Raw genomic sequence first — 24,020 nt, 5'->3', positions numbered from 1 at the left:
GGCTCCCCTAACAGCGTTTGAAGGAGGTAGCTGTGTTTAATGTAAGATTTTAGCCCTCAATTACCCACACAAATATATCTGCATACGTGTTGGTACCCTCTAATTTGGGAAACATCAAGAATTTATGGTTCTGCCCTGTAACAGTCCCCCCAGCAATTTATGGGCACTGGTGGAACTTTTTATTATGTCTTTATGATGTTTTTTCACCTGGCATGCATCTTAGATTCCATGTGGTTGATTCTGTTATCTGTGGTTGAAAGACATTACAGATAACAAAGTGCACTGTATTAAAGGCAGGCTTCTGGTTTCCTTTCCTTTCTCTTTGTTTCTTTTTTCTTTTAATTTAGCAGACTTTTTAAGCATCTGGTCCTCATCTCATTAATCAGACTCGACCAGGTGTTTTAGGGTGGTGACAGTGGGAGTGCTCGACCCCTCTTTGTTGGCCCTCATGGGCCACCGTTGCTGGTTTACATCCCCCTCCTTGGCCCAGTGTTGCCTGGGAATAGAAACTCAAAGGGCAGTGTGTGTGAGTGTGTGTGTGTGTGTTAAACACAATTAAGCAATTTTACCAAGAGGGAAAAAGAAAAAAAAAAAGCACATATTAAACTCAAAATTCTTGAGTTAAAATTCTCTTCTGCTTTCTGCTAACACAGGCATGTGTTTTTGGATAGCAATGCAGTGTGTGCATATTTAGAGGACTACTTTACAAGTTGTGTTTAGAATGAGCACTACGTTGTAAGCGGATCTGTGAGGGTCACAGAATGTTACTACCAGCAGAGTGTCTCTGAAATCTATTGACACTGATTTGCTGTGTATTTCTTCCAGTTCTCATTTTACAGATGAGATGGGCCCCCGAAAGGTGGTATGTCTTGATTGGTGGCAGAGCTGGGACTGGTGTCCAGATGGCCTTATTTGAGGTCTGCCATCCTCTTCACTTTACTGTTTTCCTTCATTGAAAATTAATTTTCTTTTGGTAGAGACAATGGGCACATCACTTTATTTTTCTGGCCTCAGTTTCTCTATCTTCAAAATGAGAGATTTGAATTTGCTAGTTCCTGAATTTTTATTGTGCAAGCCTGTGGCTTTTGATGATGAGAGTTGAGGAAGGATTGGGTTTTGTACTGTGATCAGTTTCCTAAAACCATTTGGAATCTCGTCTTCTCTCACTTACTCAAATTCTCTTGTGAATGTGTGGGCCCTGCCCCCCTTTTCCTGCTGGCCAGAAGCTTAACTTTCATTTCTGTCTCCTGTGATTCAACAAACCAAAAAGAATGCATGGCTCTTCCATCGACATAGGTGAAACATTAAGAAGAGGTTGGCGCTTTAATCTTGCTTTACTTTATCTGCCAGCCAATATTTGTGTCACAGGCCTTAATCTAAAATAAATTCATAGTTTGTAGCATGGTCATGTATATGCACTTCAAGGTAAAGATAAAAAGTACCTGAATCCATAAAGAGTTGACAGAACCAGTATCACTGGGAAATTAGCCAAAGAGATAAACTCCATGGTCTGTTCCTCTTCTTGTGCTGGTTCTAAAAGCTCAGGTTGGGATGCTCATCTGTGTTATACCCCCAGTTTCAGGTAACTGGAAAATTGCACTATGGACTTGATTCCAGCCACATCTTCAGGGGTCTTGTAGTCTAATTGGGAAGTCAGTATAGGACTAAAATCTTTGAGAAGGGAGCCACTGTGCCATTCTCAGCACACCTAGTGTGAGACAGAATGAAGGGTAGCATACGTGAGCTGGAATTCAGGAAGGGAAAGTGTGGTGTCCCAACGTGCAGCTGGCTTGTCAAAGCTGAGAGGGAGAGGAGCAGTGTCACTCTGCTGTGCATCCCTCTCACATGTGCAGGTGGTTTCTGAGGTGGATTCCTCCATTAGCATTGTACTTTCTGTAGTGTTGGCTGCAACAGGCAGTGTGCCCTGCTGTGGGCACCCAGTCCAGCCTGGGGAAATGGGCACAGTGATGGCACTGATGGTCATGGCTCACCCACGTTAAGGCTCCCCTCCACCAGGCACAATTCTCAGAACTTTCAAGATAGTATCTTTTTTTTTTTAATTAAAGATTTATTTATTTATACAAGAACTGGGGTACAGGCCAGATGTGCGGGAGGGTGAGAGGATTCACCAGAGACAGAGTGGGAAACAGAACAGGCAGACTGACGAAATACACTGCTGAGGGGAGCAGCGGGCGGGACAGGAGAGGTGTGCAGCCCCATGTGGGACCCTTGCTGGCCGGGATCAAACACGTCCTGCAGAAGCTGTGGACAGCTTCACAGTGCAGCGCTCAACTGCCTGCACCACCAGGGGAGACCCAAGATATTATCTTATTAATCCCCTAACAATCCACTGAGAGGAGGCAGCAAGTAGGTGGGCTGCATGTACAGCTATTATCACCAGATCATAGATTGAAAAACAGGTTCAGAGAGACTGATTAGCAGGCACTCAACTAGTTCTTAGTAGGATTCAAATCTGCCCCCTGGCTCTTCACAAATCATAGTTACCTCTCCACAGGTGAATGATCTCACACTGCCCATCTTGAGGGCGGTACACCTGCCTGGGGCAGATGACACGTGGGCTGTGTGGCCTTGAGAAAGTCATCAGCCATTGTGACACAGACAGGGCTGCTTTGAGTTCAAATGACAGAACAGAAACAAAAATGCCTGGCAGAGGACCTGGCCCAGAAGAGGCCTTCATTAAAGATGTTAGTGTAACAGGATGCTGAATTCATGTTTATCTTCAATCCACATTTCTTTGCCCTCTTTGCCCTTCCTGTCAGCTTGATTATTTGATGTTTGCTTTCTTCCATAAGTGATGACATGGCAGAAAACAGAAGAGGAGAGTCTGATTTTGGTTTTTGAATTTCAAAAGTTTAGGTTCAACTTGAAGAAAGTGATTTGGAAGACTGCACAGTGACAGAACTGGCTGGCTCTGCATGGTAGGCAAAGACTTCTGGGCTCAGGGGAGAAGAGTTAGAGGTGAAGAAAAGTATAGATGTTTGTGGGTCCTGGAGAATGGGTCTGCATCTTGCACAGTTTTGGACTAACACTAATGCCTGATATAGTAGCTATTATGGTTACTTCAGAGATTTGAGCGAGGTAAGCTAAGGTGTCTAAACACCTGAGGATACAAGAGAAGCTTCTTAAAAGGAGTGGAATTTTTGAGGGGTGATTGGGATTTGGATAGTGCCATAGGTCACCTTCAAGCTATAACCCCTCTGTGCCCTGGCCCTCCTAAGTGATAAACCTGGGTTTGCTCTCCTGGCCAACTGAATGAATGGCGGTATGTGACCATCCTGCAGGGAAGAAGGCTGTTCGGTGGCAAGACAGAAGAGGCTGGGACATTGGCCACAGAAGTAGATGGAAGTCAGTGGGAAGAACTGAGCAAGCCCAGGAAGGACAGGATCAGCGTGTCCTTGAGGCAGAAGAGTGGATCCTCCTCCTCTGAGGTAGCCATATGCAGCCCGAAAAGGCCAGGCTGCAGGTCTGAGTTTGTATCTTCTCATTCCATAGCTGGATTCAGGAGGGAAAACAAGGCAGTGGACACTGTAATGGAGGCTCCTCTTCATCCCTGCTACCACCACATCCATGCTCGCTCCTTTTCTCAGTTGATTTCTGGAGAAGTTCCACCTTTTATGGATTGAAAACAAGGAAATCAGAACTCTGGCTGCAGCTTTACTCCCCAGCATACTTTGGGACTGTGAACCATTCTTTCTTCATTCCTCAGTGATTAAATGAGGAGATGGACAAGACAATCTGTCCCGTGCTTTCCTACTTACCTGTCATGAAACTGTGACATTTGGAAGGTAGGACTCCCCTAAATCTGTTTGCAAATTGGGACAGCATGGGAATACCTTGGCATTTCAGGGACTGTACTCCATGTCCCAAGATGACAGATGTTATCTGTCCATGTAACAGTTCTCATTATTTCCCAAGTTGTATAAAAGTAACCCATGTTTGAAAACACTTGAACCAAGAATCCGAGACAGTTTCCTTTAAGCTGGATGGCTCAAGACACTTGGATCATTGTCCTTTTCCTCTTCCTTTAATATGACTTCCAAACCCATTCAATGGAAAACTCCCCACAGGAGGGAGTTAGGTCTTCTGACTTCTGGGCAAAGAAAGAACTGGAACTTCTGGCCTTCCTGGTGGCGCAGCGGTTGAGCACTGGGTTGTGAAGCTGCCCGCGGCCTCTGTGGCACTGGTTCAATCCCCGGCTGCTCCCCGGCCACTGGAGGAGGGTCCCACATGGCGCACAGACCTCTCCTGCCGCCCGCTGTTCCCCTCAGCAGTGTACTTTGGTCCTTCTGCCTGCTCTGCTCCCCGCTCTGGCTCTGGTGAATTCTCTCACCCTCCCGCATCTTCTGACTGTACCAGGTGCATGTATAAACAAAAAACAAACAAACAAATAAATAAAGATACATGCCTCTTAAAAAAAAAAAAAAAAAAGAAAGAACTGGAACTTTGTGTGAAATCCTGGGCTCTTCGTCTTCTGCTTTCCTCTGCAGACAGCTCACTATTTCAAATCCTCTAGCTACTACTGCATCATTGCTTTCTCTGAAGTTTGAGAGAGAACTTTTCCTTCCAGATCTTCTTTGTATTCCTAGGGGGCTGGAGGGTTGTCATGTTTGTTACTGGTTTGTAGTAGATTCTCACTTAGTCTAAAAACACCACCACCTCTATATTTTGGATAAGTATATCAACACTGTTGTACCTGGAGAAGCACAGCTAGAGTAGAATGGCTCCTTAGAGCACTGACTTTATATTTGTCAGATTGACTGTGGCATAAAGTGCACATAGTCCTTGCTCTCTCCTGGTAAGTCGGAGAGAAAGAGGGGGGCCTGGAAAGCAAGCAGAATTGGGAAGTGCCTGTTTATTCACTGCTAATAGTTCTCTTTCCTTGACTCAATTTAAACTTTTGTTTTTTCCCCAACAGATAGACTATGGCTCAGTGTAGACTATTACTTTGACCATTTTGCTTCAGGAAAAGCCTTAGTAATTTATAAATAAAATACACATAAAAATAGGAGATGTCAAATATAGGTTTATTGACAACAAAAGCACTGTTAATATTGGAACGGGTTGGTTTGAAGTTGAGTTAGTTTTTGTTGCTGATTTATGTGCTGTTTGTTTTAGGAGGACTGCGGGTTGTAAGGGTGAGTTGTGAGGGATCTTGGGAACTGGCAGCTGGGAAGCAGAACTGGTTTGAGTCTGAGTTCCCAGAGGAACAAAGTGGAAAGGAGGGGGGAGGAGGGCAGAGGAGAGGGGAGGAGAGGTGGAGGAGGAGATTTGCATTTCTTGGTGCTTGATGGTTGTGTATTTAAGCGAGTGCATTGCCAGGAAATTGAGAAAGTAAGTGTGTATGTGTGCTTTATGTCAAGCATAGCTCATTTAAAGTATACCTGTGTGGACATGAGGGTTTGCAGAAAACTGTTATTTATTTCTCTTGAATTTACCCTACTTGTTAAACAAAATTTGACAGATGGTTTGCAACAAGAGTAATGAGGCCATTACATAGCCAAGTTTTGTCTTTGCCGTATCAGTTGTTGTGTGGAAAAGGGTTTTTTTTTTTTTTTTTTTTTTTTGTTTGGGGAGAGTTTAATTCCCTCTCTGTAAAGAGAATCAGATTCATTTAATGGGAAAATTAAGAGAATTGAAAGTTCATTTTCTGAGCCTTACCACATGGGGTAGTTGCTTGTTAAAACCTTTGACTAGGATCCATCTGATTTGAGGGTGCTGTGCAATGTTTGATGGCAGATGTAAAATATTTGTGATACTTAGGTTTTTTCAGGGTAACAAACTTCAAGGGATAGTTTTTGCTTCTCATTCCAGGTTTCCTTATATGTATGCACATGTGCCTTCTTACTCTCTTTCAGCCTCTTTCTCTTGCATGTGTATTGACTTTATTCCCTACTTTCACAGAACAATATTTTGATTCTGATGACACAACTATCCCCATGAAGAACATCCAACTTTTCTGAGTGCTCTTCTACTCATTGTTGACTGGTTGGTAAATGGGGGAAACTGGCATTTTAAATGGGTATGCTAGCTTCTTGTTGCTGCTGTGACAAATGACCACAATCTCAGTGGCTTAAAACAACACAGATTTACGATTTTATAATTCTGAGGGTCAGAAGTCCAAAATGGATCTTACTGGGCTAAGGTATTGGCAGGGCTGTGTAAGCGCTGGGGGAAAATATGTTTTTTTCCCTTTCCAGCTTCTGCAGGCTCACCACATCCCTTGGCATGTGGTCCTATATCACTCTCACCTCTGCTTCTGTTTTCACATCTCCTTCTCTCTCTCATAAAGGACCTTGTGTTTTTATCAGACCTCTCTGTATAATCTAGCATAATCTCACCACTGTAAGATCATTAATCATATCAACAAAGTCCCTTTTGTCATGTAAGGAGCAATATTCACAGGCTGTAGGGATTAGGACATGACATCTTGCTGGGTGGTGGGGCAGACATGATTCTGCCTACAGCAGTGGACCAGAAGACATCAGGTGGGAACAGTGGACATACTTTTCTAGGTAGTTTTCTCAGGAGCTTTCCTGAACTTTCAGAATCACCCTAACTATTATTACAATTAGAGGGTGATTGCTTATTCTATTTTGTTTGTGTTTCCTTGTTTTCTAGAATGAAAGTAAACAGTTTCACTCCCACCTGTGGTACAATTGATTCAAAATTCAAAGGCAACTCTCCTTTACTGTTTTTTTTTTTCCCCTTTTACTTCTTTGTTTCCAAGAGACTATTTTACCATTTTTCTTACTGTTGTCTTCTTCTCCTCCTCCCCACCTCTTCTTAATCCTTCTTTCCTAACAACCAACCCTCTCTTCCCCCAAATGTTAGTCTCCAACTGTCCTACATATCCCTGTCCTTGGTATTGGGAAGTGCAGTGACCTAATCTGGAGGGACGGGAACAGATGGCCCTTGTAGTGTGTCCCAGAGGGGGCCTGGTAGGGTGACTGGGCCTCCTTGAAGATACTTTAGCATCTCTGTTCTGGACAGCAGAATTAAAGCAAAGGAAGGCCATTAGCTGATGAACTGACATTATTCATGGTTTGTCCCTGTTATGGTATACTACTTGATCATAAGTAGGAATGAAATACAGATAATTACTACCATGGATTTGACAAACCTTAGACACATTACACTCAGTGAAAAATTCAGACATAGATGGTCACATGTATCATTATTCCATTTATGTGAAATACGCTAAATAGATAAATCTATAGAGACAGCAAGTAGTTTGAGGGCTGGGGTAAGGAGAGGGAATGATTGCTTAATGGTATAGGGTTTCTTTTTAAGATGATGAAAAAATTTTGGAACTAGATGGGGTGATGGTTACACAATGTTGTGAATGTACTAAATGCTATTGAATTGTTCACTTGAAAATAGTTTGTATAATATGAATTTTACTTCAATTAAAAAATGCCTGTGTGTTTCTGGCTTAGCATGTAACAATTTTGGAAGTCCAGTATATCCTATTAACAAGTAAGAAACTGAACAATCAACAGTATTTAGGTCCATAAGAGAAGCACCATCACAGAGAAAACTGCTGCGCTCAAATTGGAGAGACAGATAGATGAATAGAAAGAAACACAACTTGCCAGGGTAGCAACCTACTTCCTGGGAACCAGTGCTTGGGTACAGGAATTGATGAATTGTTGGAGGACAGTATGGACAGCTAAGAATTAAGAACTCTGTGGGTACCCAACCATTGTGGTGCCCCACACTTTTGTGAATTTTACTCGTGGGTCTCTACTAGGTTCTCATAGTGACTATAGAGAAAAATCCCATCCTGTTGTGCTTCCGGCAGGGGGAGGGAAAAATACTGATTTTAAATTCCATTGAACCGCTTTGTTCTTATCAAGATCTCCCCTGAGGCAAATTATTTCACCAGAACCTAACTGGGAGAAGAAAAGACACAACTCCAGCCACTCTTGACAGCCTAACTAGAAAAAAACTGAATAGCATGTGTAAAGTTCACCATCCAAAGGCACAGGTTCTGGGAAGAAAAGGTTGAAACATAACAATAAGAGTGTAAAATGCTTCTCCTTCTCCCACATGTTACTGAAGGCCTATTTACAGCTTTTTCTTTCACCCGGTTCATTATTCCCAGTTATCAAGAAATATTATAAGATATATTAAAAGGCAGAAATCACCATGGGAAGAGAAAACATGCATTAGAATGAGACTTGGCAGTGGTATTAAAATGACCAGATCAGGAATCTAAAACAACTATGATTAATATCTTAAGGGTGCTAATGGAAAAAGTAGACTGTATGAAAGAACAGACAGATAGTATGATCAGATGGGAATTCTAAGAAAGAACAAAAAAATGACAGAGATCAAAAAGACTATAATGAAAATGAAGAATGGCTTTGATAGACTTATTAATAAACTGGACACAAAGGAGGAAAGAATCTATGTCCTTGAATATATCTAAGAGAAATCACCAAAACTGAAAAGCAGAGAGAAAAGAATGGAAACAACAACAACCCCACAATAGAACATCCAGGAACTCTGGGACAACCACAACCACTTTGTAGGTATAATGTACCCATAATGGGAATGCCAGAAGAAGAGAAAAAACAGAAGAAATACTTGAAACAATAACTTTTGAGAATTTCTCCTAAATTAATGCCAAACCAGAGATCCAGGAAGCTCAGAGAATTTCATGATAAATGCCAAAAACAACAACAACCCCATGCCTACATATATCTTTTTAAACTACAGAAAATAATAGCTAAAGAATAAAATCTTGACAGAAGTCAAAGGAAGGGGGGTCACCCCAGCTTACATATGCAAGAACAAAGATAAGAAATTTATTTCTGAAATGTATTTGTCTCTTTAGAACTTACGTAAATAAGAATAGGGTACAGTGAAGTATTCAAAGTATCAAGAGATAAAACCACCAACCTGGAATTGTGTACCCTGCAAAATTATCTTTAAAAAGTGAAAAGGAAGTGATACGTTTCTCAGGCAAACAAAAATGGAAGGAATTTGTTGTCAGTAGATCTGCCCAGCAAAAATGGTAAAGTAATATCTTTAGAGAGGAGGAAGATGATTGGTTAGAAACTTGGATCCATGTCTCAGTAGATGGAGGGAAAAAAATTGACAAATTAATGATGAGAACTCTCAACACATTGGGTACAGAAGAAACATACCTTAACAAACACCACACAGGAAAAGTCCACAACTAATATCGTACTTGCTCCTAAAATCAGGAGCAAGACTAAGGTGCCTATTCTCACCACTCCTATTCAGAATAGTTAGGGAAGTCTGTCTCAGCACAATTAGGTAAGAAAAAGAAGTAAAAGGCATCCAAATAGGAAAGGAAGAAATAAAATTGCTTCTGCTGCTTATGACATGTTTTGTATAAAGAAAATTCTAAGAATGCCGCTAAGAAACTGCTAGACTTAATAAATTCAGTAAAGTTTCAGGATATAAAATGAAGTACAAAAGTCAGTTGCATTTCTTTACGCTAACTTTGAACTATCTGGCAAACATACAAAGAAAGTTAACCCATTTACAGTAGTATCAAAAACAATACAATACTTAGGACTGAATTTAACCAAGGAAGTGAAAGATACATACACCAAACACTTTTAAGACATTGATGAAGGAACGGAAGACTTAAAAATGAAATATCCAGCATACATGGAAAGAGTTAATGTTGTTAAAATGTCCATGTCACCCAAAGCCATCTGTGTACCCTGGATAATGCTTGGTATGTGCATTTAGGTTCATCAGTGGTGACAAAGGTACCAGGTGGGAGATATTGAGAATAGGGGAGACTATGAGTTGGAGCAGGAGGTATATGGGAAAATCTCTGTGCTTCCTCAATTTTGATGTGCATCTCCTAAAACTTCTCTGAACAAGTATATAAAACAAACAAACAAAAAACAATGTAAACAGAGAAAGGTCAGAAGGATCGCTGTTAGAGTACAGAAGGTAAGAGAGGAAGACCTGATTCAGATACTGTGTTGAAATAGAAGAGGAGGAAGCACCCTTATAAAACTTCTATTCTTTTAAGTTATTCACATTTTTAAAATTGAGATAATGGTTTATAACATTATATAGGCTTCAGGTGTATATCATAAGTCAATATCTGTGTGTATTATATTTACCTGCATGTATTAACAGAATCTTTATGACAACCTGGCGAAGTAGGTACTGTGATGATCATTGGTTAGTAGAGGGGGATTGGGGCAGAAACTAATTTAACTCAGTTAAGGTCACACAGCCAGCAAGTTGCAGCCTGGCTCAAGAGTCTGAGCTGCTGCTGTTTCCACCCATAGAATGTTAGACTAGTTTGACCTTGGAGGTCATCTGGTTTAGGGGTTTCATATTCAAAAACTTTGCAGAGAAAGTGAAAGGGCAAAGCAACTTGTGTAAGATAATTAGGAATGATAAGTGATATAGAAGATTTAAAAAAAAACGATATACAAATGCTGGGTAGAACAGTCCTTTATATTTGGGAAAGTTGGTTGCAGACTCTTGGCTACCAGATTGCACCCTCTAATTTAATTTGCCCTCCTTAAATAGAAGGAATTTGTAACACAAAGAGATAAGACAAATTGTTAGTCACCCAGCCCATGAAGGCAAAGGAGACCTGGTTCCTGGAACTGCAGAGTCCCAGGCCCTCCTCCTTCCTCTAATACCAAAGGATTGTTAGTGCTGTGGGGGTGGAACATAGAATAGTCAAACACTGAACACTAACTGAAGCCAGATGAAACTGAAGTAAGATAAGAGGTGTGTGCAAGGTTCAGAGAAGGCTGAAGCCCTGGGTCAAGTGGAACACAGAGGCAACTGAGTGAGAGACCTCAGACCCTGCAAGTATTGAGAGAAGAGGCTGGAGAGTGTTGTGTACTCCCTACAGCAGAGGCTGACTCCAAGCTGAGCATGGGTGCTAGGGGCCACATGGTTTGTGAAGTTATTTGAGCAGCAATTAGAGGGCTCTCTTTCTTGCCCCAACTCTGCCTCTTTCCAGTAGTGCTGTCTTGGATAATCATTTCTCCTCTTTGAACCTTCATTTCCTCCCTTGTAAATCGGAGCTCATACCATTTGCCCTCTTTGGTCACGAGGATGTTAGAAGACATTTGGGGTTATGTGGGTAAAAGCCTCATAACCTGTAAAGGGCTGTCCATATATAAGCTATTAATGCTAACTGGGTGGAGAGACTGTGAGAACAGGCACATGAACGTGTGTGTACATGTGTCCTACTGCAAGAGGCTGTGTCACAGAGGGTGTCTGTCTTTCAAGCCTTCCCCCTAATTACATGGTGGCTTATGTGGGTGTTGGTGCTAAGCTTTCTGAGCAAGCAGTAATTAAGGAGAAAAAGAGCATGTACAATGGGTGCCCAGTTCCGCTGCCCAGAGGCCTCTGTGTGAATTGTTGTAATCCCGTTTTTCTAATTTCCTCTGCAATGAGAAGCAGGAGGATTCAGTTGCATTCACTTAAAACAGACACTGTTGGAAGTTTTGCTTCCAACAATGTGGAAGGGGCTGTGGTATGGGGATCTCCCTACCACCTGTGGTGGGTAGTAACTAAAGTGACCATATATTTTATTGCCCCCAAATGGAACACTTTTGAAAATAAAAAGAGGAGCTATTAATAATTATGTTGAGAAACAGGCATAAACTTGGCCTGTCCCAGGTTGGGGTCTGTGATCTACTCTGGTAATAACACCCAGACGTCTCTGTCTGGTTTAAAGTCTAGGGCAGATCGTATGATGGCTAAGTAGCCTCTCGTCTGGTTCTGTGCTCTCCACCTCCTTTCTTTTCAGCACCCTTTCCAAAGAAATAGGTTCCCTTAGTGTCTGAGAGAATGCCAGTCCTTGCCCCAGTTGATAATTTGCATCTGAAATAAGCAGCTGAAAACAGGGTGTAGGAAGAGTTAGAGTGCTAGCAGTTGACAGTAGGTCATGGCTTGCTTTAGATAAGGCTGTTTACTTCTCTGAGCTATGACATTCTCATCTGCAGTATGGGGAGAGCATTCCAACTTCATGGGATGCTGTACAGATCAAACAAAAGAATTTACATGGATGTGATTCATCACTAATGAAGGGCTAGCAGGAGTAAATTATTACTAGGATTATAAGTGTGGAATGTAACAAGCTAGAGGATGAATTTATAATAGATTTTCTAGCCTCAGGGAAGGAGATGATTTTGGGGCCCTCAACTCACATTAAGTAGGCATTTATCCATGTAAGTAATTGATCTAGGTGTGCAGTGATCACCCGGGGTACAGAAATACCCATGTTAGAATATGTTCTCTGGTTCTATCACTTTGCCTAAGATTTTCAACTTTTCTTTGTGTTCTTCATCTGTACAATGACAATCAAATACTTATAATTCAGGACCCTATTGATGATTGTGAGAGAAAATCTACAAAGCACTTTGTACAGTGTCTTGCATAGAAACTCTCAAAATATTAGGCATTCCTTATTCCTCTCCTGTGTCATTGCCATAGGAAATAGAAGTTGGTACAGATTGAGCGAGAGGAATTCTCTGTGCAGATGGCACGTCTCTAGAATTGAGGGTTTTGTAGTCATCAAATGAAGACCTAATGGAAATCTTATTTAAGGCATTTTGAACACAGAACATGGAATTGAAAGATGAATAAACTCTATGGGGGTGGGTGGGGGGTGGGGAAAGGAGGGCTTGGGGTCAAAGTAAGGGGGTTGTAATTGTATGGGGAATATAAAAAATAAAATTTAAATTAAAAAAAAAAGAAGTCAATAAGCCTTACTGTTACTGTGCTGTAGAAAATCTAATTTTTTAAATATCTGATAAATAAATATCTGATACCTTTTATAAATATCTGATATCTTGCAAAAAAAAAAACAAGAAATTAGGCAGAAGATTTAGCATTTTTTGTCTTTTGAAAATATCCATTGACCCAATAATGTTTGGTAAATACGAGAGCTATACAAGCTGATGTGGAGGAGAGAAAAAGGTATCCAAGGAACTTATGGCCTAGCTGACTTAATAGGAACTACAGTGATTTAGTGGGAGCTAGAGCTTTTAAGTGTAAGATGACTGAGCCCACTGGGGTTGGGGCTTAGTGGGGGTATGTATTAATCAGGATCCTTTAAGGTGCAAGTGATTGAATCCCAATATAAATTTGTGAAGAGAGAATGTTTTTTGCTCAAATAGCACTGGATACAGAGGTTTGGGTGATGATTTATCTTTCTCTCCCAGCCATTGACAAATCTCCTGGAGACCTCCCATGGCTTTGCCGCAGCCACACCCTGATCTCTGATATCCCATTTAATTGGGAAGGAGAGAGCATTTTCTTTCCTCAGAGGTCATTGGGTTACCACTCATTAGTTGTTAATTTGCTCCTACCTCCAGGACTGAGTCAGGATGATGAAGGACAGGTAAGCATGTTTCCATGTATGTCTCTTATGTGGATATTTGGGCAAGTACATGAACCTGGGCCTGTCATGTCAGGGGTTCTGGAATTCTGCAGCAGATTGGCATATGCAGTTTAGGATGATCTCAGTCATTTAACTGCTAGAACTGAAAATGGAAATGTTCAGGATTAAAAAGGAGGCTTCTCAATGGGTTTACTATTGCACACTCTTTAACCTGACTTGGTAAGGTCATGATTGAGCTAATTGTATTTGGAGGCCCCCCGCTTTTGGAAAGGATCAGATAAGTAAATAAGCTCTTCATCATCTTACCCCAGACCAATTTTTTTCCTATATTATAGTTCAATACAAATGGGCCCTGCTGATCCCCTGACCATACCCTAATTATATTGGTGTTTTCCTGTGTTTATCTCATTTCTGGCCCAACTTGTTAGGATGATCTTCTCTTTTATGTTGTTACTTAGGTTATTTGTAATTCACTGTTTATTGCAAATGCCCTCATAATACCCTAATTACAGCCCTTTCCTTTGATCTCCATGGCACATACAGGTTTGAATTATTCTGGTCACAATAATTATTGTGTAGTGTGGTTTTCTTAAGTTTTTTTTTTTTAATTAATCTTGATTGTAAATTCCTTGAAGGTAGAATACAACCTTATGTACTGCTTTGTTTTCCATCACCCTGATAAATACTTGTTGATTTCACATTGGAAATAATGTATAGGTAAACTTCTGAGTGAGAATGGCAGGTAGAGTTTCCCTGAACCTCTTTAAAATACAAAAATGAACAATGATGTAAGAAAAAAATTACAGAATAAAGATTTAAAATGTGTGAACTCATAGGATGGCGCTCACAAGAGTGGAGATGTCACCAAAAGATTTTCTTTAATTGTGGCAAATATATTTCATAATGTAAAATTTACCTTAATAATTTCAAAGTATGCAATTTAGTGGCATTTAGTACTTTTACAATGTGTTGTAAGTACCACATCTATCTAGTTCCAGAATTCTTTGCTCACTCCAAAAGGAAAGCTTGTGCTCATTAACCATTGTGCCCCATTATCCCTCCACTCCATTCCTGACTATGACTAATTTACTTTGTCTTTATGAATTTTCCTCTTCTGGATATTTCACATAAATGCAGCCATAGAATATGTGGCCTTTGGTGTCTTTCTTCACTCAGAATAAAGTTTTGAGGTTCATCCATGTTGTGCATGTTGTCAACACCTCATTCCTTTTTGTGACTGAATAGTATTTCATTGTATGGGTATACCACATTTTGTTTATCCACTTACCCGATGACAGATATTCTTTTTTTCCACATTTTGGCTATTACACATAATACTGCTGTACAAATTCATGTGCATGCTTTTGTTTGAACATCCATTATCATTTTTTGGGATGCCTAGGAGAAGCCTAGGAGAAGCTTGATAGGTCATATGGTAATTTTGTTGAATTTATTGAGGAACTGCCTAACTATTTCCACAGAAATTGCACCATTTTACATCCCTACCAGTGAAGTATGAGGACTCCAATTTCTCCATATTGTCATCAACATTAGTTATATGTGTATATATATATATTGTTTTAAAATTGTAGCATCCTGGTGGATATATAGCTATACCTCATTGTGGTTTTGATTTGCCATGGTGTTAAACATCTTTACATGTGAGCACTAGATTCTTTTTATTTTTATATTCCTCATACAATTGCAATCCCCTTATTTTGACCCTTATCTCTCCTTTCCCCGCCTAGCCCCCCAATAGTGTGTCTCTGGTTCATAGTTGTTTGTTGATTTTGATTTTTTTCTTTCTTATAGTTAGTCTTTTCCCTGGTCCCTTCTTTAGGTTTTCTAGATTCCTGCTATGAGTGAGACCATGCAGTATTTTTCTTTTTCTTTCTGGCTTATTTCGCTGAGCATGATCCCTTCCAGCGCCATCCATGTTGCTGCAAATTGCATGTGTTTATCTTTTTTGAATGCTAAGTAATATTCCATGGTGTATATGTACCACATCTTCTTGATCCAGTCATCCATTTTTGGGCATTTGGGTTGTTTCCAAAGCTTAGCTATTGTAAACAGTGCTGCTATAAACATAGGGGTGCAGGTGCTCTTTGGAATTGATGTTTCTGTGTCCTTTGGGTAAATACCTAGAAGTGAAATTGCCAGATCATATGAAAGCTCTATCTTTAGTAGGTTGAGGAATCTCCACACAGCTTTCCATAGTGATTGGACCAGTTTGCACTCCCACCAACAGTGCAGGAGAGTTCCTTTTTCTCCACATCCTCGCCAACATTTGTTGTTGCTAGTTTTTTTTTTTTTTAAATATGTGCCATTCTCACTGGTGTAAGATGGTATCTCATTGTAGTTTTGATTTGCATTTCCCTGATTGCAAGTGATGTTGAACATTTTTTCATATGCCTGTTGGCCATTTGTATATCCTCTTTGGAGAAGTTTCTTTTTGGCTCTTCTGGCCATTTTTTGACTAGATTATTTTCTTTGTTTTCATTGAGTCTCGTCAGCTCTTTGTACATTTTTGTGATTAGTCCTTTATCACTAGTGTTGTGGTGAGCACTAGATATTTGCAGGCTGTGAAGTAGATGAGAAAAGTAGAATCTTAAGCCCGCGGGAGGGAGGGATGAGAGTCAATCTGATTGACATTATATGATTCCCTCTGAGTCTGGTAGTTGGTGGCATATTTTCCTCTGGAAGGTGTAATATCCTAGATGTCCTCTCCCACTCCACATAACTTTGTGACCAATCCTTTCCCACTGAAGGAAAGGGCTGCAGATTTCTTTTGTGGGAAAATTAATCCCGGATGATATTTGGATATGGACACCCCGAGCACTGTTAAGAGTATGGAGTCACCACTGATGAAAGGCAATTAATTGAACATGCTAGTCAGTTAAAGGTAGGTTTATCATTCCTTCCCTCTGCTCTTTACCAACTTTGCTCCTAGAACTTTGGTAGCCAGGACTGTTTTGAAGTAATGTTCGGGGATATACCAAATCAGCCCTAGGAGAGAGCTGAAAGTACTTTTCCTAGAATTTCCTCAACTAAATGGCCTGGCCAGATCACCCTGCATTGAAATGCCAGATGACAAACTTCTTATTTTCAGAGAGTCCAGTTAATTTTTAATTCTTCATCCTTAAATAAGAACAGAAATCTATTTCCTAATATATGTGAGAAGACTCTAATGTGAAAGATAGAAGTAAGGATTACCAGGAAAGGAACTTGAAGTAATCAGGGATTGTTTCTTTCCAGAGGAAAAAGAAAACATGTGAAAAATCCCATTAGTAATATCCTTAAGATAAAAAAGGAAATAATACAGTGCTACAACAAGAACAGTATATATAAAAATAATATGAAGGGAATAAGAAAATAGCTCTTGAAAATTAGGACAGGATAGAAATGAAAAATCTGTAGAAGGCAATTTCCTAGAAAATAGAGTAAGAAAAGGCAAAGGATGAAAATAAGAGAGAAAAAAAATCTTAAGAGCTCAAGAGACTCAACATTCACATAAGTGAGATGCAGCTGCGGAGAACAAGGAAGAGAAAAAATGAAAATTACTAAAAAAATTTTCCCACAACTGAATAACAAAGTTCCAGATCAAAAGATTATGCCAAGGGGCCCATCACAAAGTGATTCACCATTATATGTGAATGTGAAATTTTAGAAGACCAAGAACTGGAAAAACTTGTCACACACACAGAATCAGGACCCAGAAGCTTCCAAAAGCAACACTGCAAGTTGAGAGGTGATTGCTGGCAGCAATACCTTCAAAATTTTAAAGGGAAGTGATAGTTAACCAGGAAGACTATCATCGACCAAGGGTAGGACTAAGATGTTCTCAGGCACAGAATGTCTCAAAAGCTGTACTGTCTTAGGACATTCCTGGAGGAGGTATTCTGTCAAAACAGGAAAGAAAGTACATAAGAGGAATATGTTGCTAGGAAGAGGGGAAGGGTATCTCCAGGGTGATAGACAAGATCTCAGGATGGCAGCTCTGTCCCAGGACTGAAGGGCTGTTAACCTGGAATGTCCAGGAGGGAAAACATGAGAAGCTTCCCCAGGATGATGAATATGCTAAAATGTCTGATGAATCTTGGCATTTTGACCAAAGACTGTATAAACTGTCTACATAGAATTTTGTATTGAACTATTGTTATATAATTATTATCTACTGGTTAAACAAAAAAATGTGCAGGAGAGAAAAACTCTTTTCTACATCTTACACAGTTATGGCATGAAGAATATAAATATGAACACAAGACTACTAGAATAGACTGTTTAGAAAACAGAAGGGTGGATAGGAAGTTCTGCATCTGTGTCATAGAAGAGTGAGCTAGTAGGAAGTCACTAATGCCTAAAACAAAAACTACTTGTTTGTAACTAGAATCATGGAGGAAAATACAAAGTGCCACCTGAAGAGGTGGTGGTAGGAGAGAGAAAGAAAGGGGGCTGTAGCTTTGTTTTTGTAACAAATCGCAGGTATCTTTTTCATTCCTGTAATTATCTATGCATAACTTTGCAAAAAAAAAAAAAGGCTAAATAGATTAAAACCTTCAGTGAAACATGCCAGTAGGATCATGGGTATTCGTTTTTGCCTCTTTATGTGTTTTATATTCCCCAAATTTTCTATAATGATCATATGCTTTTATAATTTGAAAAAAAAGTAAAATGTATTGATTGATGAGAATGATTGATGGGAATTCTTGCTGAGTCTCCATGGAGTAATGTGCTGTTGTCACTCTAAGGGAGGAGTTCTTAATAGCATCACAGAATTGCACGAATTCAAAGATAGAAATGAGCAGAGCACCTTGGGTCAATTGACAAATGACAGGACGCTTGTGATTCTTTGCAGAATGAATGGACCTGCATTTTGCCTCCTTCCCACTGCTGACCTCAGTGTTGACTCATCCCTGATGTATCCTCGCATGAAAGTTGTCCCCCCCCCCCACCCCCGTTCCTCACATGGCTGCTATGCAAGCTGTGTGTATTTACCTCCTTTTGAATCTTGTCTCATCAATCAGCTTGCTTTACTTATTCACTATGGGAACAGCTTTTCTCTGCATTCCCTCCCCTTAGACCCTTGGTTTCAGGTAATGGCTCCCAAAGACTAGGAAGTAATATGGGTTACTTGGAGCAAAGAACAAACATGTCTTTCTTCCATATTCCCAACTAATTTTGGTAGGAGCAGAACAAATGATGGGCTTCAGGGATGGATTCTTGGGGCCAGGATTTTAGAAAGTCTCAAACTGTTGGTTGTGGCACTCAGGCCCCTTGTCCTTTGTATTGAATTTGATTGTCTCAATTGTATCACTGTGGGTTTTTGGTAATAAACAGCCTAATATGCAACATCTATGAGTATCTACAATTTATTGAAGGATGACTGCACTATGCTGGTAGGTATGTCTTCTTTAATCCTTACTTAATCCTCTGATAGTTTGGTAAATGAAACATTGTCTCAATCTCACATCTGAGATGGAGGTTTAACAAGATCCTTTCTTTCAGTGGACCCATTTATTGAATGCCTGAGTGTTGGTCCTTGAGATGGCAATGGAAGACAGGTTGCTCACAGTCGTCATGGAGCTCACCAGCAAGTCAACGGACAGGTGTAATGCAAGGTGATAAGTGTTAGGTGGGAGTGATACAGAGGCCTGTGGGTGCCACAAAATGGGCAGTTAACACAGGTCAGGAGAAACTTGACAGTTGAGTTTAGTCTTGAGGGATTAGGAGTTATTACCCCTAAAAGGGGGTAGGACAATTGAGCAATGGAACTGTGTAAGCAGATACCCTAGAAAAGAAAATATAGAACTAAAATTTTCTTTCTCCTTTCATAGATTCGTGAACATGATCTTACAAAGGGCCAGCAAAAGGTGTGCATGTGTGAACACACCTGAGGGTCTTAGCGTTATCTTTTGCTATGCGGTTGAGTTCAGTGACCAGCCTGAGGATATGTGATGGTTACTGCTTTGTTTGGGGTGAAGTCATGTTCTAAGCTTGGTTTAGAGATGAGGTGGTGGTAAAACTCTTAAAATCAGTGCTCTTGACTGGCTTTTTAAAATTAAAACAATTTTTTTTAATTGGAAGCCCATTGGTTTACATCTTTGTTAGTATTTTGGAAGTATTGGGTCTCCCCCTTCAGGTGTAGTTACCATAACACATCCACCACTAAGGCACCCATAGTCCTCCACCATAGTCTGTTGTGCACTTCCCCATTTGGTTCCTTCGAAAGCAGGAATTTTTGTCTTGGCCTTGCTGTCTTTGAACTTTTCAGACTCTTAAGCCTCCAGATGTAAGTTTTGAGCATGGCTGTTGACATATTAGGCCCGAAGAAGAGGCCTGGGGAGAGTGGTCTTTCTGCTGTTAAGAGAGACTAGTGTGCCAGCACTGGGCTCTGCTTTCCAGGAGCTGTAGCTGACAATTCAAGAAATGACCTTAGGTGTGTATTCTAGGGAACAGACTATAAGTGTCATGAATGGTTGTGTCTGTATTTATTGATTTCAGAAATATTTTTCTTGAGGACCTACTTCAGTAATTCTCTGTGGCTGACAGCCTGCAACAATCAGACTGACTTTGTTAGAAATGCAGATTCTCAGTCTTTACTTCAGACCTGCTGGCTCTGAGACCCTGAGTTGGAACACATAAAACTATGTTTTTAATGAGATCAATCTTGGTTTATACTCAAGTTTGAACATTGATGGTTGTTTTGTATGAAACCAAGTTCTAGGCACACAGGGTTTAAAGCCCCTCAGGGGCTAACTCTCTGAGACGAAACTCAGCTAACTTTAATATAAGACAGAACACAAACTATGCTGTGTGTGCCTTGTTAATTAGAGGAAGAACCCATTTTATAGCAAGTAGAAAAGAAATGCATGTGGTTGGTATGTTACAAAGCAGGACCCAGTCAGTGAGCTTGTACAGAAAGAGAAGCTACCTCCATACTTACACAGGGGAGCGATAGCAAAATACAGTGCGGGTTTGACTACATTAAAGTTAGATTCAGTAGGGGCTGGGGTGTTCTTTTACCTGTCAAATGGACTCGTAACATTTTAATGAGAAAAACTCATATGCAAATGAAATCAACAGCTATGAGAACTGGAGATGCCCATGGTGTGTCTGGGTCTACTTCAGTGAAAAAAGCCAACAAAAGGGCCCAGCAGGGTTTTGTGTAGTAGACAAAACATTGATGTCCTGAGTGGAAAATTTTAAGTTATTTATGAATAGGTTCCTCTGGCCTGAATAAGACTTTTGGGTATACTCACATTTATTGTTTCTACCGCTAACCTGGTTAAAGTTAGTGTAAATAATGAATTATGTCATTGCACATCTATGTTTTCTTGTCTATTCTATGTGAGGACGTTGCTCTCTGGAAAATCTTGGAGTGGGCAACTTTGGAAACTCATTCTCTGGTGTCCTGGGGAAGTAGGGCTGGGTTTATGGCAGCTCCAGCAAGCTCTCCCTGATTCTTGTTAGCATTATCAGAATTGGAGCACCTTGGAGGATAGGTAGAGAAAAGTAGACAATATTATTCCATAGGGTACAGAGGAAGTAACAGTTTATTGCAGTTGAAAGAGTTAGCTCCTTGGAGCAGGTGGTATTTGGAGTGGACTGAAAGGATCATTATGATATAAAAAGAGAAATACTTACAATAAAAATATATGCAATAGATGCATAGATATTCAAATGAGGATTCTTGCAAAAGTGACAGAAAACCCGGCTGAAACTGGCTTTAAGAGTAAAGGATAAAACCGATTGGCTAGGTGTTTGTGTAAGTTTCAGGGCAGGTTGATCCAGCTGCTTGGCTGAAGTTCTCCAGAACCCAGTTTTAGTCTTTATCCTCTTGGCCCTTCCTTACATCAACATGTTTGCTTTACTTCTCTTCATCATTGTTTTTCAAGGAGGGCATGGTAAGGTGAACATTTAAAGTGATTGTGGTACTCAGTTGTGAGGTACTTAAAATACAAACCTATGGCTACTTTATTCAGTTCAGCAAATAAGTTTGTACTCTCATTGGGCTCAAAGAGCTGTGTTAGACACACTTGCCCATCACATTTGGTACATGCTGGCCCTCTGAGACCCCCTGTTGACTGGAGTACTTAAAACAGAAGTTAAGAAGAAAAAGTGAAAATAGTTGTTCCAGTAAATTGGGTGGCATTTAAGACTATTTCCATCCATCCTTACTGGGAACTTTTATTTGCTTTCTCTGCAGTGCTGTGGGTGTGGTTTTTGGCAGGAGCTGGGGTATGCTAGGTTTACCAGTCAACTTCAGGGGTAAGAATGGAAGATGATGGTAGTTTCTGATATTTAGCTTTTAAGTCAGGGACTGCTTTCCAAAATGTGTGTTAGCTCTTGGCAGGCAAGCTGACTTTAAGCTTTGTGTTGGGCCATGTATGTAGCCCCAGAATAGCATCTGAATTACGATGTCTCTTTTTTCCCTGACCAGCTATCACTGATGGACAGAAAATGCTCATAAAACCTTGACTCAAACCACAGAATAGCTGAATAATTCAAGCTTCACTTTTTTAAAGAATTTTGAAGCCCAAAATAGGACTTTTAAGGATAGGAAATGGACAAGATGTTTTCTCCCCCCCCACCCCCCCTTTAAGCTTAATTAGGTTTACACTTAGGTAATGAGGGTCAGATTTAGGGGAAAGTTTTGTTAGTAAGAGCTTAAATTATACATTAGGATTTCTCTTTTCTTCACAACCTTCATTAGAAAAACAAACACAAGCGAACTTAAAACCCAAAATAAATAAAAACACTTGGTCGATGTCTCTATTTATCTGTTTATGAAGGGACTTGGTTATGTGTATGGGAGGAAATTGTTTTGTGAATGTGTCTTAGAATCATTGCCCAGTTTTTTTGTTTTTTTTTTTTACCAAAATGCTGTGTTTTTATCTTCTGAATTAGAACTTCATTGTCATGCATTTTTTTCTTTTTATCGTCAGTGCATTTTTTGGGGCCTATCCTGCAGTGCCTTTTCCTTATCAGGATTGCACCACAGTTGGAACATTCTCACAACAATTTCACTTGAGTTTTTCTGCTTAGCACTGACAGCCACGAGCAACCTTAACAGCTTTCTCTGATCTGATTTCTTCCCTAAAATTCCATTGCAGGCCCCTGTTTCTTAATTTCATTTATTTTTTTTTCACTCATCTTTTGATGAAGTGTACTGTCAACAGTAGCTAATTTAGAGTTTTGTTCTTTAAGGGATGAATCCCCTCTGTGAAAGGTGAAATGTATACTTACATATTTTCATCCTCTTCAATTTTCCTATTTCAATTTCTTCTCTATTCTTAGTGCATTTTTTTTGGGGAGAAGATGAACTAATTAATGCAATATCCCAGACAAAAGAACTCTAAGGTCTTTCTGGGGAAACTTGAAATTATCCTTGAAGAAAACTATCAAATCCTAGAAAAAATTAGGTGTGGCTAAAACAAGATTAAGTAAGGGTCCATCAGGCTTTTGGATGAAGTTGAAACGGACTCATCTTTACCACGGGAACTGACCTCCTGTAGGTTCCTGGAGGCCCTTACCCTTGGAGGGATAAATATTGCATATACTTCTAAGAGGAGGCAATGTGTGAGTGGAAAGTGTGCTGCATTTGGAGGCAGGGATCAGGACTGCTTTGCTCTATCTCTGTTACTAAATTGACGGTATGACTTTGAACAAGACCCTGGATCACTCTGTGCATCGTGTGAAATGAGAGGGTGGGTTGGATGGTGATTTGGGTTGTGTGGTGCAAGGTAAAGTCAGTCACCTGCTTACTGTTTTACTTAATTGCGTGTCACTGCTTCATTTGTGCTAGACACACATTCTTCTCCTTCACCTGACTTTGCTCATATCAGCCTCGCCATCTGAGATGCCTACCTTACTTCTTCTGCATTTCTGCTCTTAGTCTACCTAAATCTTAACACCCTTGCAGAGCCAGTGCAAATCACTTAAGGCTTTTCCTACCTACTTGTGTTTTTGATGAGTGCTCCTCAGATTTTTATTGTACTTGTCTATTCCATATTGCTCAACACAACTCTATATTGGACCACTTGCTGTTCTTTTATTGCAGCAGTTTTTTGTCTGGAAGGGAAAAAAGTCATACTGTCAATTTAATAACAGAGATGGATCAAATCAGTCCTAATCCCTGCCTCCAAGGTTCAAACCTTGCTTGACATTTAAAGAGAAACTTGGGGTGTCCTCATTATGCTCTGCATATCATCCTGCATAAGCTGGGCAAATAATAGTTCTACTGCTCATGGTGATTGAAGCTTAGCATTTCTGGGGAGCATGAAAGCTACTCACTTATGTTAGGTTTAAAGTTGAAAACAAAACAAAAATGAAATTTCAGCCCTTCCTTCCCCCTGCCCCAAATCCAAGAGGTTATTTTTAACCAGCACTCAAGGTACTTTCCTATGTGTTCATTATTTTGGGGCAGGGATTTTCCCCATCTATCGAAAAGTCTGTCAGTTCATCATTTATCCCACTACGCAGCCTCTTAAATGGACCATCCTCTCCATCATTCTGGAGATATTCTAGTTGCAGTTGCTTCTGACTGAGCCTCTGAGCGCCATCACCCCTGAGTAGCAGTGTTGCAGAAAGTCAGGGTTTGGGGTCAAGTACATCTGTGTTTGAGTTCTAC

General features: G+C 40.2%; 1 protein-coding gene across 1 annotated transcript in view; it reads left to right on the top strand.

Annotated features, from left to right (window-relative positions):
• LRMDA (leucine rich melanocyte differentiation associated) overlaps window positions 1-24,020 on the top strand; it is a gene marked incomplete at both ends in the record, with an annotated part of 965,431 nt that overhangs the window by 64,508 nt on the left and 876,903 nt on the right. The gene's annotated exons all lie outside the window — the stretch shown is intronic.

Source organism: Talpa europaea (assembly GCF_964194135.1).
Source record: "Talpa europaea genome assembly, chromosome: 10".
Taxonomy (NCBI): Eukaryota; Metazoa; Chordata; class Mammalia; order Eulipotyphla; family Talpidae; genus Talpa; species Talpa europaea.
The sequence above is the reverse complement of the archived record's forward strand: the minus strand, read 5'-3'. Positions and strand labels throughout refer to the sequence as shown.